The sequence below is a fragment of the Oncorhynchus nerka genome, unplaced genomic scaffold (assembly GCF_034236695.1).
Source record: "Oncorhynchus nerka isolate Pitt River unplaced genomic scaffold, Oner_Uvic_2.0 unplaced_scaffold_1497, whole genome shotgun sequence".
NCBI classification, from domain to species: Eukaryota; Metazoa; Chordata; class Actinopteri; order Salmoniformes; family Salmonidae; genus Oncorhynchus; species Oncorhynchus nerka.
Window position 1 is genome coordinate 8,206 of NW_027039817.1, and position 10,826 is coordinate 19,031.

At 39.3% G+C, this 10,826-nt stretch overlaps 1 long non-coding RNA gene across 1 annotated transcript; it reads right to left on the minus strand.

Moving 5' to 3' along the window:
• Positions 1-442: 442 nt before the first annotated feature.
• LOC135568545 (uncharacterized) lies at positions 443-3,328 on the minus strand. The gene is made up of 2 exons (XR_010462675.1): positions 2,492-3,328; positions 443-1,116 (listed from the first exon to the last, which is right to left on the minus strand). It is a non-coding gene; the product is annotated as an uncharacterized LOC135568545 (long non-coding RNA).
• Between the last annotated feature and the right edge of the window lie 7,498 nt (positions 3,329-10,826).

Genomic DNA, 10,826 nt, shown 5'->3' on the forward strand with positions numbered 1-10,826 from the left:
ATTTTTAAGACCTGAATATGTGTGTGTGTGTGTGTGGGTGTGTGTGAGAAACAAGGAATGTGTGTGGGTGTGTGTGTGTGTGTGTTAGAAACAAGGTCCCTTGGGCATTGTGTCCATTTCAGGCTTTAAACAACAATTAAACAGCCATCTAAATAATGTTTCTCAGCCTAGTTTCCTATTTAGTTCTCTTTATATGTACAGGCACAGAGCTTCCAGATGGCTCCAGCCTAAGGATTTTCAGTGCATGTACACACGGGGAGATTAGAACCCCAAAGAAAAGATCCTAAAGGTACTTTCAGATTCAGGTTTATCATGACAGCCGCTTTATGAAAGGCCTTTACTTATGGCTAAACAGCTTCTACACAGCTTATTAATTAATGTTGTGGGATGAAATTAGGTGTTTCTAGGAGGTCTTAAACAGATCTACAGTGAAACAAACATGTACACTTTACACACATATTTATTGACATTTAAAAAGACCACAGTAACATGACAGAATTTGTGCAAAGGCAACGAAATCTGCTAGGGGATATTAAATGTACAACAGTAGTATTCTGTAATAAGCAATACGTGTTAAACATGAGGCACATGCAATCATGACCGCCTCTTTATGAAAGGCCTTTAATTAGGTGTTTCTAGGAGGTCTTAAACAGATCTACAGTGAAACAAACATGTACACTCTACACACATATTTATTGACTTTTAAAAGACCACAGTAACATGACAGAATTTGTGCAAATGCGACGAAATCTGCTAGTAGATATTAAATGTACAACAGTAGTATTCGGTAACAAGCAATACGTGTTAAACATGAGGCACAGGCAATCATGACAGGCTCTTTATGAAAGGCCTTTAACTATGGCTAAACAGTTTTCTACACATCTTATTCATTAATGATGTGGGCATACCCAGGATTTACAGGCAGGACGTTTGATCTACACAGGGAGGGAAAACTTACGGAGTTATGATGGAGCGGGCAAGCGTCTTTGAGTTGGTGAATTCGAAACGAATAATGGTCTTGTAGCTCCCTTCAGTAACCACAGCACAACCGTTCCATGATTTTAACTGGCGGCTTTATTCTGTAGTTTCAGTGAGAATTATCCCCTTCAGTGAGAACTATAAAGTAAATTTAAAATACAGTTAAGCACACTCTTACAACATTATCTTAGGAGTGACTTATTAGCTTGGTATAACTCTGAAGTGCTTACATACATAACAGTTTAACCGGCGTTATAACGGGTTCAGATTAAACACATGAATAAAGGAAAAAATACCTCATTGGCTGCTTATTACAGAAGGAGGAAATCAAACTTCACACTTATTATTCCTGGCATGAATTCACACTTCATCCTAACATACACTCTTCAACCTTTATGAACTACACCCGATGACATGAAAACTTAGCTAACGCAGCGCAGGATTGCCTTCCCTACAAAAGTGTGTTGCTACAATAAGGATCCCCGTTACAACAGTATTAGCTACGTAGTTCCGCTTGTATTATCATTTTCCCCGCACAGCGGACACATAAACAATACAAACAAAAGACAACGACATAACCTGTAAGTCTAACTGTCAGTTACAGGTCGGGGCTAACAGGACCCTTTATCTGTAAGAAATACTAAACATTTTGGAATTATAACATGTGTTAAAATGTAGGTACTAAATATTTTGAATTAAATCACTGGTTTTAAAAATGTATCTCACGCTTTAACGATAGGGGAAGAGGTCATTTCATATTTCGTTTTAGGGGGGTTATTAACTTTATGGAAAACAATATTCACACAAACAACACCGCTTAGAGCAGCTTGGAGATTATTAGCCATGTAAACGGGGAGCAAAAGAGCGGATTTAACCAACTCTGTACAAACCCCGACACGGGGTATGATAACTCTGACGCGTACGTCTAATGATTATTGTAGATGTTTACAACTGAGGGAGTTGACAGTAGGTCAATGAGATGTATAAAGGCAAATTGACATAACGGACCTCAAAGACCAACAGCCTACTTAATAATATAGAATGCAGGGGTGTGTACTGAACATGTAACCATTATAAAACTAAAACAAAAAAAAATGTCTCGAAACACACACATAGTTAGGGACAGAACGTGGAGCATATACTTTAACACTGTTACCACAGCTTTAGCGCAAACCCACAGCCCCGAATATTTAGCTGCCAGGACAGATTAAAAAAGAGATGTGAATAAGGGAATCCCTCCTAATAGATATTTCTGAAGGCTACTGGACATAGGTGATTGGGAAGCGACTGTTAGACGTAGATTCTCAGAAGCAATTTATAGTCTTTCCTACAATGGTATGTTATAAAGTTTGTAATAATGTACAACTGTAGGTCTCCAATATTTTTACATAAAAACACTAATGATGCATGTTTAAATAGTAGTACAATTTGCTAATTAATTCGAACATGTCTTTAAAAAGTTAGTACTATATATTTTGGGTCTTAAATCAATTGTTTTAAAACAGTATCTCACCCTTTAACGAAGGGAAAATGTCCTTTCCAGCCATCAACCACGTCTGTCACGAAGAAAAAAATACAGAAAATCCGGGTGCGTGCGTGTGCGGTACAACTGTAGGCCTCCAATGTTTTTACATAAAATACTAATGATTCTTGTTTAAATAGTAGTACAATTTGGTCATTAATTCTAACACGTCTTTAAAACGTATGTACTAAATATTTTGGAATTAAATCACTGGTTTAAAAAATGTATCTCACCCTTTAACGATAGGAAAATGTCCTTTCACGACATCACCCCGGTCTGTCACGAAGAAAAAAGACACGGAAAATCAGGGTGCGTGCATGAGTGTGCGTGTGACGGAGCAGCAGGAGTGTGTGTGTGTGTGTGTTTGTTTCAAAAACAAAGGGTGGGGGTGTGTGTTCAACAGGGGCCCAAGCATGTAGCCCCATTCTATCTGTAGAGAATCGTTTGAAACCAAGGTGTGCACTATCATGCATAAGGCATGTCGAGATATCAGCCGACCACCCGGGGTTAAACATAGATACCTCTAATCTGCGGCCGGTGACCCCCCCCAACCCGGTTGCAGACAGAATGTCACGACATCCCCTCCTGTTGTTTGAATTCATAGCCTTTGTTCTCTAAACCAAATATCCTGTATCGGAGGAACCGATGAAACAGACAGTATTAGGTCTTTTTGTATGAAAGGTCTACGAACGTTGGAACATCTACAACTATTGAAGATGCAAAAAGGGGTTTTCAGAAAAACATTTGGTTTGCAGATATGTATTATTATAAAAATAATATAACATTATTATCATAATCTAAAACACTTTAAAGGAGCTCTAATTCAAACATGCAAGGATATATATATATATATATATATATATATATATATATATATATATATATATATGATACGATTACCCACTTTAAAACTGTTGCTGCAAAATCACTTCTCAATAGGTGTACATTTCAAGCTTTCAACAACAATAAACCAACCAGCTCAATAATGTTTCTCAGACTTACACACTGTTGAGTTTTCCTAGTTAGTAAAGAAACAACCACTAAGTCAAAACTACACGAATTGCCATTATTTTAGTTAACAGCCACCCATGGTTGACTTTGGTACTTTTTCTTTGTACTTGCACCAAGCCTCCAAGGGGTGTCAAAATTGATTGATTGCTGACCTTATGACCTGATGACATGTACAGAATATGTGCCCCCGCCCCGCCCCCTGTTCGTGTGGTCATGTGTTAGAGGGTGTTTGAACTTTTGGGGCCCATGCCCCCCTCCACCCCCCAGTTTTATCTCCCTTATGGTTGTTATCTATGAAGCAGGAATGTCTGGGGCTATAGATAGCGCTGTGGCCTCAGCATTATAAATGTCCAGAGCAAGCCATTTTTTAAAGACCTGAATATGTGTGTGTGTGGGTGTGTGTGGGTGTGTGTGAGAAACAAGGAATGTGTGTTGTTGTGTGTGTGTGTTAGAAACAAGGTCCCTTGGGCATTGTGTCCATTTCAGGCTTTAAACAACAATTAAACAGCCATCTAAATAATGTTTCTCAGCCTAGTTTCCTATTGAGTTCTCTTTATATGTACAGGCACAGAGCTTCCAGATGGCTCCAGCCTAAGGATTTGCAGGGCCTGTACACCTGGGGAGATTAGAACCCCAAAGAAAAGATCCTAAAGGTAATTTCAGATTCAGGTTTATCATGACAGCCGCTTTATGAAAGGCCTTTACTTATGGCTAAACAGCTTCTACACAGCTTATTAATTAATGCTGTGGGATGAAATTAGGTGTTTCTAGGAGGTCTTAAACAGATCTACAGTGAAACAAACATGTACACTCTACACACATATTTATTGACTTTTAAAAAGACCACAGTAACAGGACAGAATTTGTGCAAATGCGACGAAATCGGCTAGTAGATATTAAATGTACAACAGTAGTATTCGGTAACAAGCAATATGTGTTAAACATGTGGCACAGGCAATCATGACAGGCTCTTTATGAAAGGCCTTTAACTATGGCTAAACAGTTTTCTACACATCTTATTCATTAATGATGTGGGCATACCCAGGAGTTACAGGCAGGACGTTTGATCTACACAGGGAGGGAAAACTTACGGAGTTATGATGGAGCGGGCAAGCGTCTTTGAGTTGGTGAATTCGAAACGAATAATGGTCTTGTAGCTCCCTTCAGTAACCACGAGCACAACCGTTCCATGATTTTAACTGGCGGCTTTATTCTGTAGTTTCAGTGAGAATTATCCCCTTCAGTGAGAACTATAAAGTAAATTAAAAATACAGTTAAGCACACTCTTACAACATTATCTTAGGAGTGACTTATTAGCTTGGTATAACTCTGAAGTGCTTACATACATAACAGTTTAACCGGCGTTATAACGGGTTCAGATTAAACACATGAATAAAGGAAAAAATACCTCATTGGCTGCTTATTACAGAAGGGAGGAAATCAAACTTCACACTTATTATTCCTGGCATGAATTCACACTTCATCCTAACATACACTCTTCAACCTTTATGAACTACACCCGATGACATGAAAACTTAGCTAACGCAGCGCAGGATTGCCTTCCCTACAAAAGTGTGTTGCTACAATAAGGATCCCCAGTTACAACAGTATTAGCTACGTAGTTCCGCTTGTATTATCATTTTCCCCGCACAGCGGACACATAAACAATACAAACAAAAGACAACGACATAACCTGTAAGTCTAACTGTCAGTTACAGGTCGGGGCTAACCGGACCCTTTATCTGTAAGAAATACTAAACATTTTGGAATTATAACATGTGTTAAAATGTAGGTACTAAATATTTTGAATTTAATCACTGGTTTTAAAAATGTATCTCACGCTTTAACGATAGGGGAAGAGGTCATTTCATATTTCGTTTTAGGGGGGGTTATTAACTTTATGGAAAACAATATTCACACAAACAACACCGCTTAGAGCAGTTTGGAGATTATTAGCCATGTAAGCGGGGAACAAAAGAGCGGATTTAACCAACTCTGTACAAACCGGCGCTCCAGGGACAATGTATGGGACCATTATACAGTTTTGTTATTAGTTATCAGCCTTTTTATTAGTTATAGATCTGTTGATAGCCTATGTTAAAACAAGGACAAATAATGTTTTTCAGACTGCCCGGAGACAGACCCAGCAGAATCGGGAAAGCTAGAGGGAAAAAGTCACACACCCCGGTTTGGCGATTCGTCACAACAAGCGCCAAAAAAGCCGAGGTATTTTAACTATGTACTGTTAATATATATTATTATAACGGAAAGGTATTTGACATTTGTATGTAGCTAACATATATATTTTTATATCTAATAACGTAATTATGTATGTATTATTTTCATTCAGACTCCGCACCGGCGAAAAACGGCACAGACGGCACATAAATCTAGAGCTGGGGGATTCCGGCGCCCCGAGCATTCGAATGAAACACCCGAGAGACCTGTTTTTAATGACATGTCAGATGTTGATGACCAGCTATTCTGTGATGCGGCCAACCTTATAGACCCAGTCAATTCTACGGCCTCAATACCTGCAGCCGAACAAGAAAGGTTTTTCACATTATTTTCCAGGGCTTTGAAATCGAGGAATGTTTTGCTATACAAACGACCTGGGGATTTAATTGAGAGACAGTACAGAGACGATATGTTATTCTGCCATTTTTGTATAATTAAGAGTGTTCGTTTTTTTTTCTTTCTGTAATGGTTGGTGTTACATGTATGATTTTAGCGTCTGTATTTGCGTTTTTTAATGGGGTTGCTGTTTAACATGCGTGGAATTGTTCTATGCCAGAATAACATATCGTCTCTGTACTGTCTCTCAATTAAATCCCCCAGTCGTTTGTATAGCAAAACATTCCTCGATTTCAAAGCCCTGGAAAATAATGTGAAAAACCTTTCTTGTTCGTCTGCAGGTATTGAGGCCGTAGAATTGACTGGGTCTATAAGGTTGGCCGCATCACAGAATAGCTGGTCATCAACATCTGACATGTCATTAAAAACAGGTCTCTCGGGTGTTTCATTCGGAATGCTCGGGGCGCCGGAATCCCCCAGCTCTAGATGTATGTTGCCGTCTGTGCCGTTTTTCGCCGGTGCGGAGTCTGAATGAAAATAATACATACATAATTACGTTATTAGATATAAAAATATATATGTTAGCTACATACAAATGTCAAATACCTTTCCGTTATAATAATATATATTAACAGTACATAGTTAAAATACCTCGGCTTTTTTGGCGCTTGTTGTGACGAATCGCCGAAACCGGGGGTGTGTGACTTTTCCCCTCTAGCTTTCCCGATTCTGCTGGGCCTGTCTCCAGACAGTCTGAAAAAACATTATTTGTCCTTGTTTTAACATAGGCTGTCAACAGATCTATAACTAATAAAAATACTTATAACTAATAACCAAACTGTATAATGGTCTCATACCGTGTCCCTGGAGCCCGAAAAATCGCTCGTACAGAACGGTAGAATTGCATCAAAGTCCTGTCAGATGTCCATAACGCATCCTTTATCATTCCTGGCTGTATGTCGGCTGTAAATACATAAAATAGTTTTTTAAAATAGTACAACCTATTTTTAAAATGTTTATATATAAATATTCTTGGGTATGTGTTTAATTATAAGGACTTACAACGAAAAAAGGCCGTTGGTGATTGTCTGCCAGACTTTTGCTCTTGCGAACCCCCATCATGTTCCAGATCAGGTAAATCGCGTAAAAGCTGCGTAAATGTCGGGGATCCTAGATACCATTAGACAATGTTAACAGTTATACGCTATATCTACACTTTTTTAACCTATATTGGCCTTTTGGCCTGAAATACCCAAATAACTAGGGGTTAATATTCCAATAATATTCAAACAAATCTTAAAATATGTTTTTCATTTACTCACCTCCAGAAATATCCATTAGGAGAAATTCACTTATTCAGAATATTATTATTATTATTTTAATCTGTCCGTGCAGCTCAATATTCGGGCCTTTATGTTTGCGCTAAAGCAATGCTAACAACGTAAAAAATATTTCTGTCCCTAACTATCTAAAAGTACGGAATTAGTTTTTTGAGAGATGTATGCTACACCCCACCCCTGTATGTCTGTTTTAGAACCCCCCAAAAGGCTTTGAATTCAAAGTACCATTCTGTCTGCATTGGGTTTGCTAGAATCCATGTGTGTTGATTAGATATCAGTGTTTAACCCGGGCTGTAGGCCTATATCTTGACAGGCCATATGACGGATAATGTAAACCTTGGTTTCAAACGATTCTCTACAGATAGAGCTCTGGGACCCCTGGTTGAACCCCCCCACCTTAGGATTTATGTAACACACACACACAACCACACACACACACACACACCCACACACGCCTGTTGCTACGCCCCAAGACCACTCCCACACACCCAAACACTCTGATTCTATTTTACTTCGCGACAGAGCTGGAAGACGTTGTTAAATAGGCTTTTCCCATAGTTAAAGGGTGAGATACCGTTTAAAAAAATTCCTTTTATTGAATTCCAAAATATTTCGTACAACCTTTAAGACATGTTTGAATTAAGTAACACATTTGAATAATATTTAAACATGCAGCACACGTGTTTTATGTAAAAATAAAAAACCTTGGATGCCGGTCTTTGTACATTATTACAAACTTTAATAAAACGTAATGTTCATAACATACCCAATGTAGGAATAGACTATAAAATAATACATGTTTTTTTCAGATCTTACAGTTGTCTGCGCCAGACCCTAGCGTGAGAGAAAAGAGCGCTGCCCCTTAGTTAAATGGGGGCTATACATTTTCAAAAATTAACACCTACATTTTAACACACGTTATAATTCAACATTTTTAAAACTATTTCTTACAGATATAGGGGTCCTGTTAGCCCTGAACATTATCCGTTTCCAATTCCCCATCGCAAAGTCTTTTCCGCGCTCCGTCGAAGCTCTGTCCACTTTCCTGCCAGGGAAAGATCCGCCTTCGAACTTGTTGTTGTTCGGGGTATGTCTCAACGTTTTGTAGCATTTGCCCTATCAAATTGTTCACATGATAAAATTGTCACTCTGGAGTCCGGGGTATACCCCATGGAAGTGACTCTCAGAGCCATTAGATCCTGGCGTCCACAGACTTGTTCTTCCAACGCATATCCTGGCAGCCTTGAAGCACTCAGGGCACGTTCCATTTGACACAAAGCTAGCCTTATTTTAAGCCATTCTCGCATCCTTAGCGCTGGAGAAAAAGGCTCGGGTTCTCCACGATAAAAGGGTTGGGACACGCTGTCTGTGAATATCTTAACCGTATATTCCTCCGGGTTGAATATGTACGAAATATGGCCCTCGCTTGTACACAGAAATCCTTTAAAACATTCGGGAGCCTCAAGCAAAATATCTTCCAGGCTTTTGGCGTTGGATTCATGACATGAGCTACAGAGCACTCCGATAATTCCCCTGGTAGACATATTTTAGATGTTTAAAATTCAGGTCTTAAAAAAATGGCTTGTTCTGGACATTTATAAAGCCTAGGCCCCCAGATACATAAGCCTGGACATTCCTGCTTCATAGATAACAACCATAAGGGAGATAAAAACTGGGTACGCTCCCAAAAGTTCAAACACTCAAACACCCCCACACAACCAGACCCCCTAGACATCAAACACCCCCCTCCCCAGTTCAACCAGCCCCCCTAGACATCAAACAACACCCTCCCCAGTTCAACCAGCCCCCCTAGACATCAAACAACACCCTCCCCAGTTCAACCAGCCCCCTAGACATCAAACAACACCCTCCCCAGTTCAACCAGCCCCCTAGACATCAAACAACACCCTCCCCAGTTCAACCAGCCCCCTAGACATCAAACAACACCCTCCCCAGTTCAACCAGCCCCCTAGACATCAAACAACACCTCCCCAGTTCAACCAGCCCCCTAGACATCAAACAACAGGCCTACTTCAAAGTATAACTTAATGCTATAAAATAACACACACCCTCTAACACGTGAACACAGGAACAGGGGGGGACGGGCCGGAGGCTCATATTCAGACATGTACACGTCATCATGACGTAAGGTCAGCAATCAATCATTTTGACACATGCCGTATCCTATCTCTCTCTGTTGTTATTAAATGGTGCTTTGTATCAGTCATTCTACTACTGTATAGCCTGGTTGTTGTTATTAAATGGTGCTTTGTATCAGTCATTCTACTACTGTATAGCCTGGTTGTTGTTATTAAATGGTGCTTTGTATCAGTCATTCTTCTACTGTATAGCCTGGTTGTTGTTATTAAATGGTGCTTTGTATCAGTCATTCTACTACTGTATAGCCTGGTTGTTAGTGTTGTTATTAAATGGTGCTTTGTATCAGTCATTCTACTACTGTATAGCCTGGTTGTTGTTATTAAATGGTGCTTTGTATCAGTCATTCTACTACTGTATAGCCTGGTTGTTAGTGTTGTAATATTATTTGAACAACGCTAGTGACTTGGGTCTTGTATGTGTGCCATTTCTCTTCAAAGACAATTTGCAGCTTTTTTGTCTACATTCTTATCAATAAAAACTTTGAAAGAATATTTAATTAATCCTCTCCAAACTGGCCTGATTGACAGAGCTGCAATACTGATCTTAACCACAGAGTGGGGCTGTAATACAGAGGAACTGTTGTGAGACAGTTGTTGTATCCCAAACTGTGTGTTCGTGTTTGACATTCCTACACATTTGTGTGTATGTGTTACACTCTAGACTTGACATTGTTTACAATGCTGACATATGTGTATATAAAGAGGTACAGAATACATATGTAACTGAACCAACCACATATGGGTCTATAATGAGGTACAGAATACATGTGGAACTGAACCAACCACACATGGGTCTATAATGAGGTACAGAACACATATGGAACTGAACCAACCACACATGGGTCTATAATGAGGTACAGAATACATATGTATCTGAACCAACCACACATGGATCTATAAAGAGGTACAGAACACATCTATCTGAACCAACCACCCATGAGTCTATAATGAAGTACAGAACACATCTATCTGAACCAACCACACATGGATCTATAATGAGGTACAGAATACATATGTATCTGAACCAACAACACATGGGTCTATAATGAGGTACAGAATACATATGGAACTGAACCAACCACACATGGGTCTATAATGAGGCACAGAATACATATCTATCTGAACCAACCACACATGGGTCTATAATGAGGTACAGAATACATATGTATCTGAACCAACAACACATGGGTCTATAATGAGTTACAGCATACATATGGAACTGAACCAACCACACATGGGTCT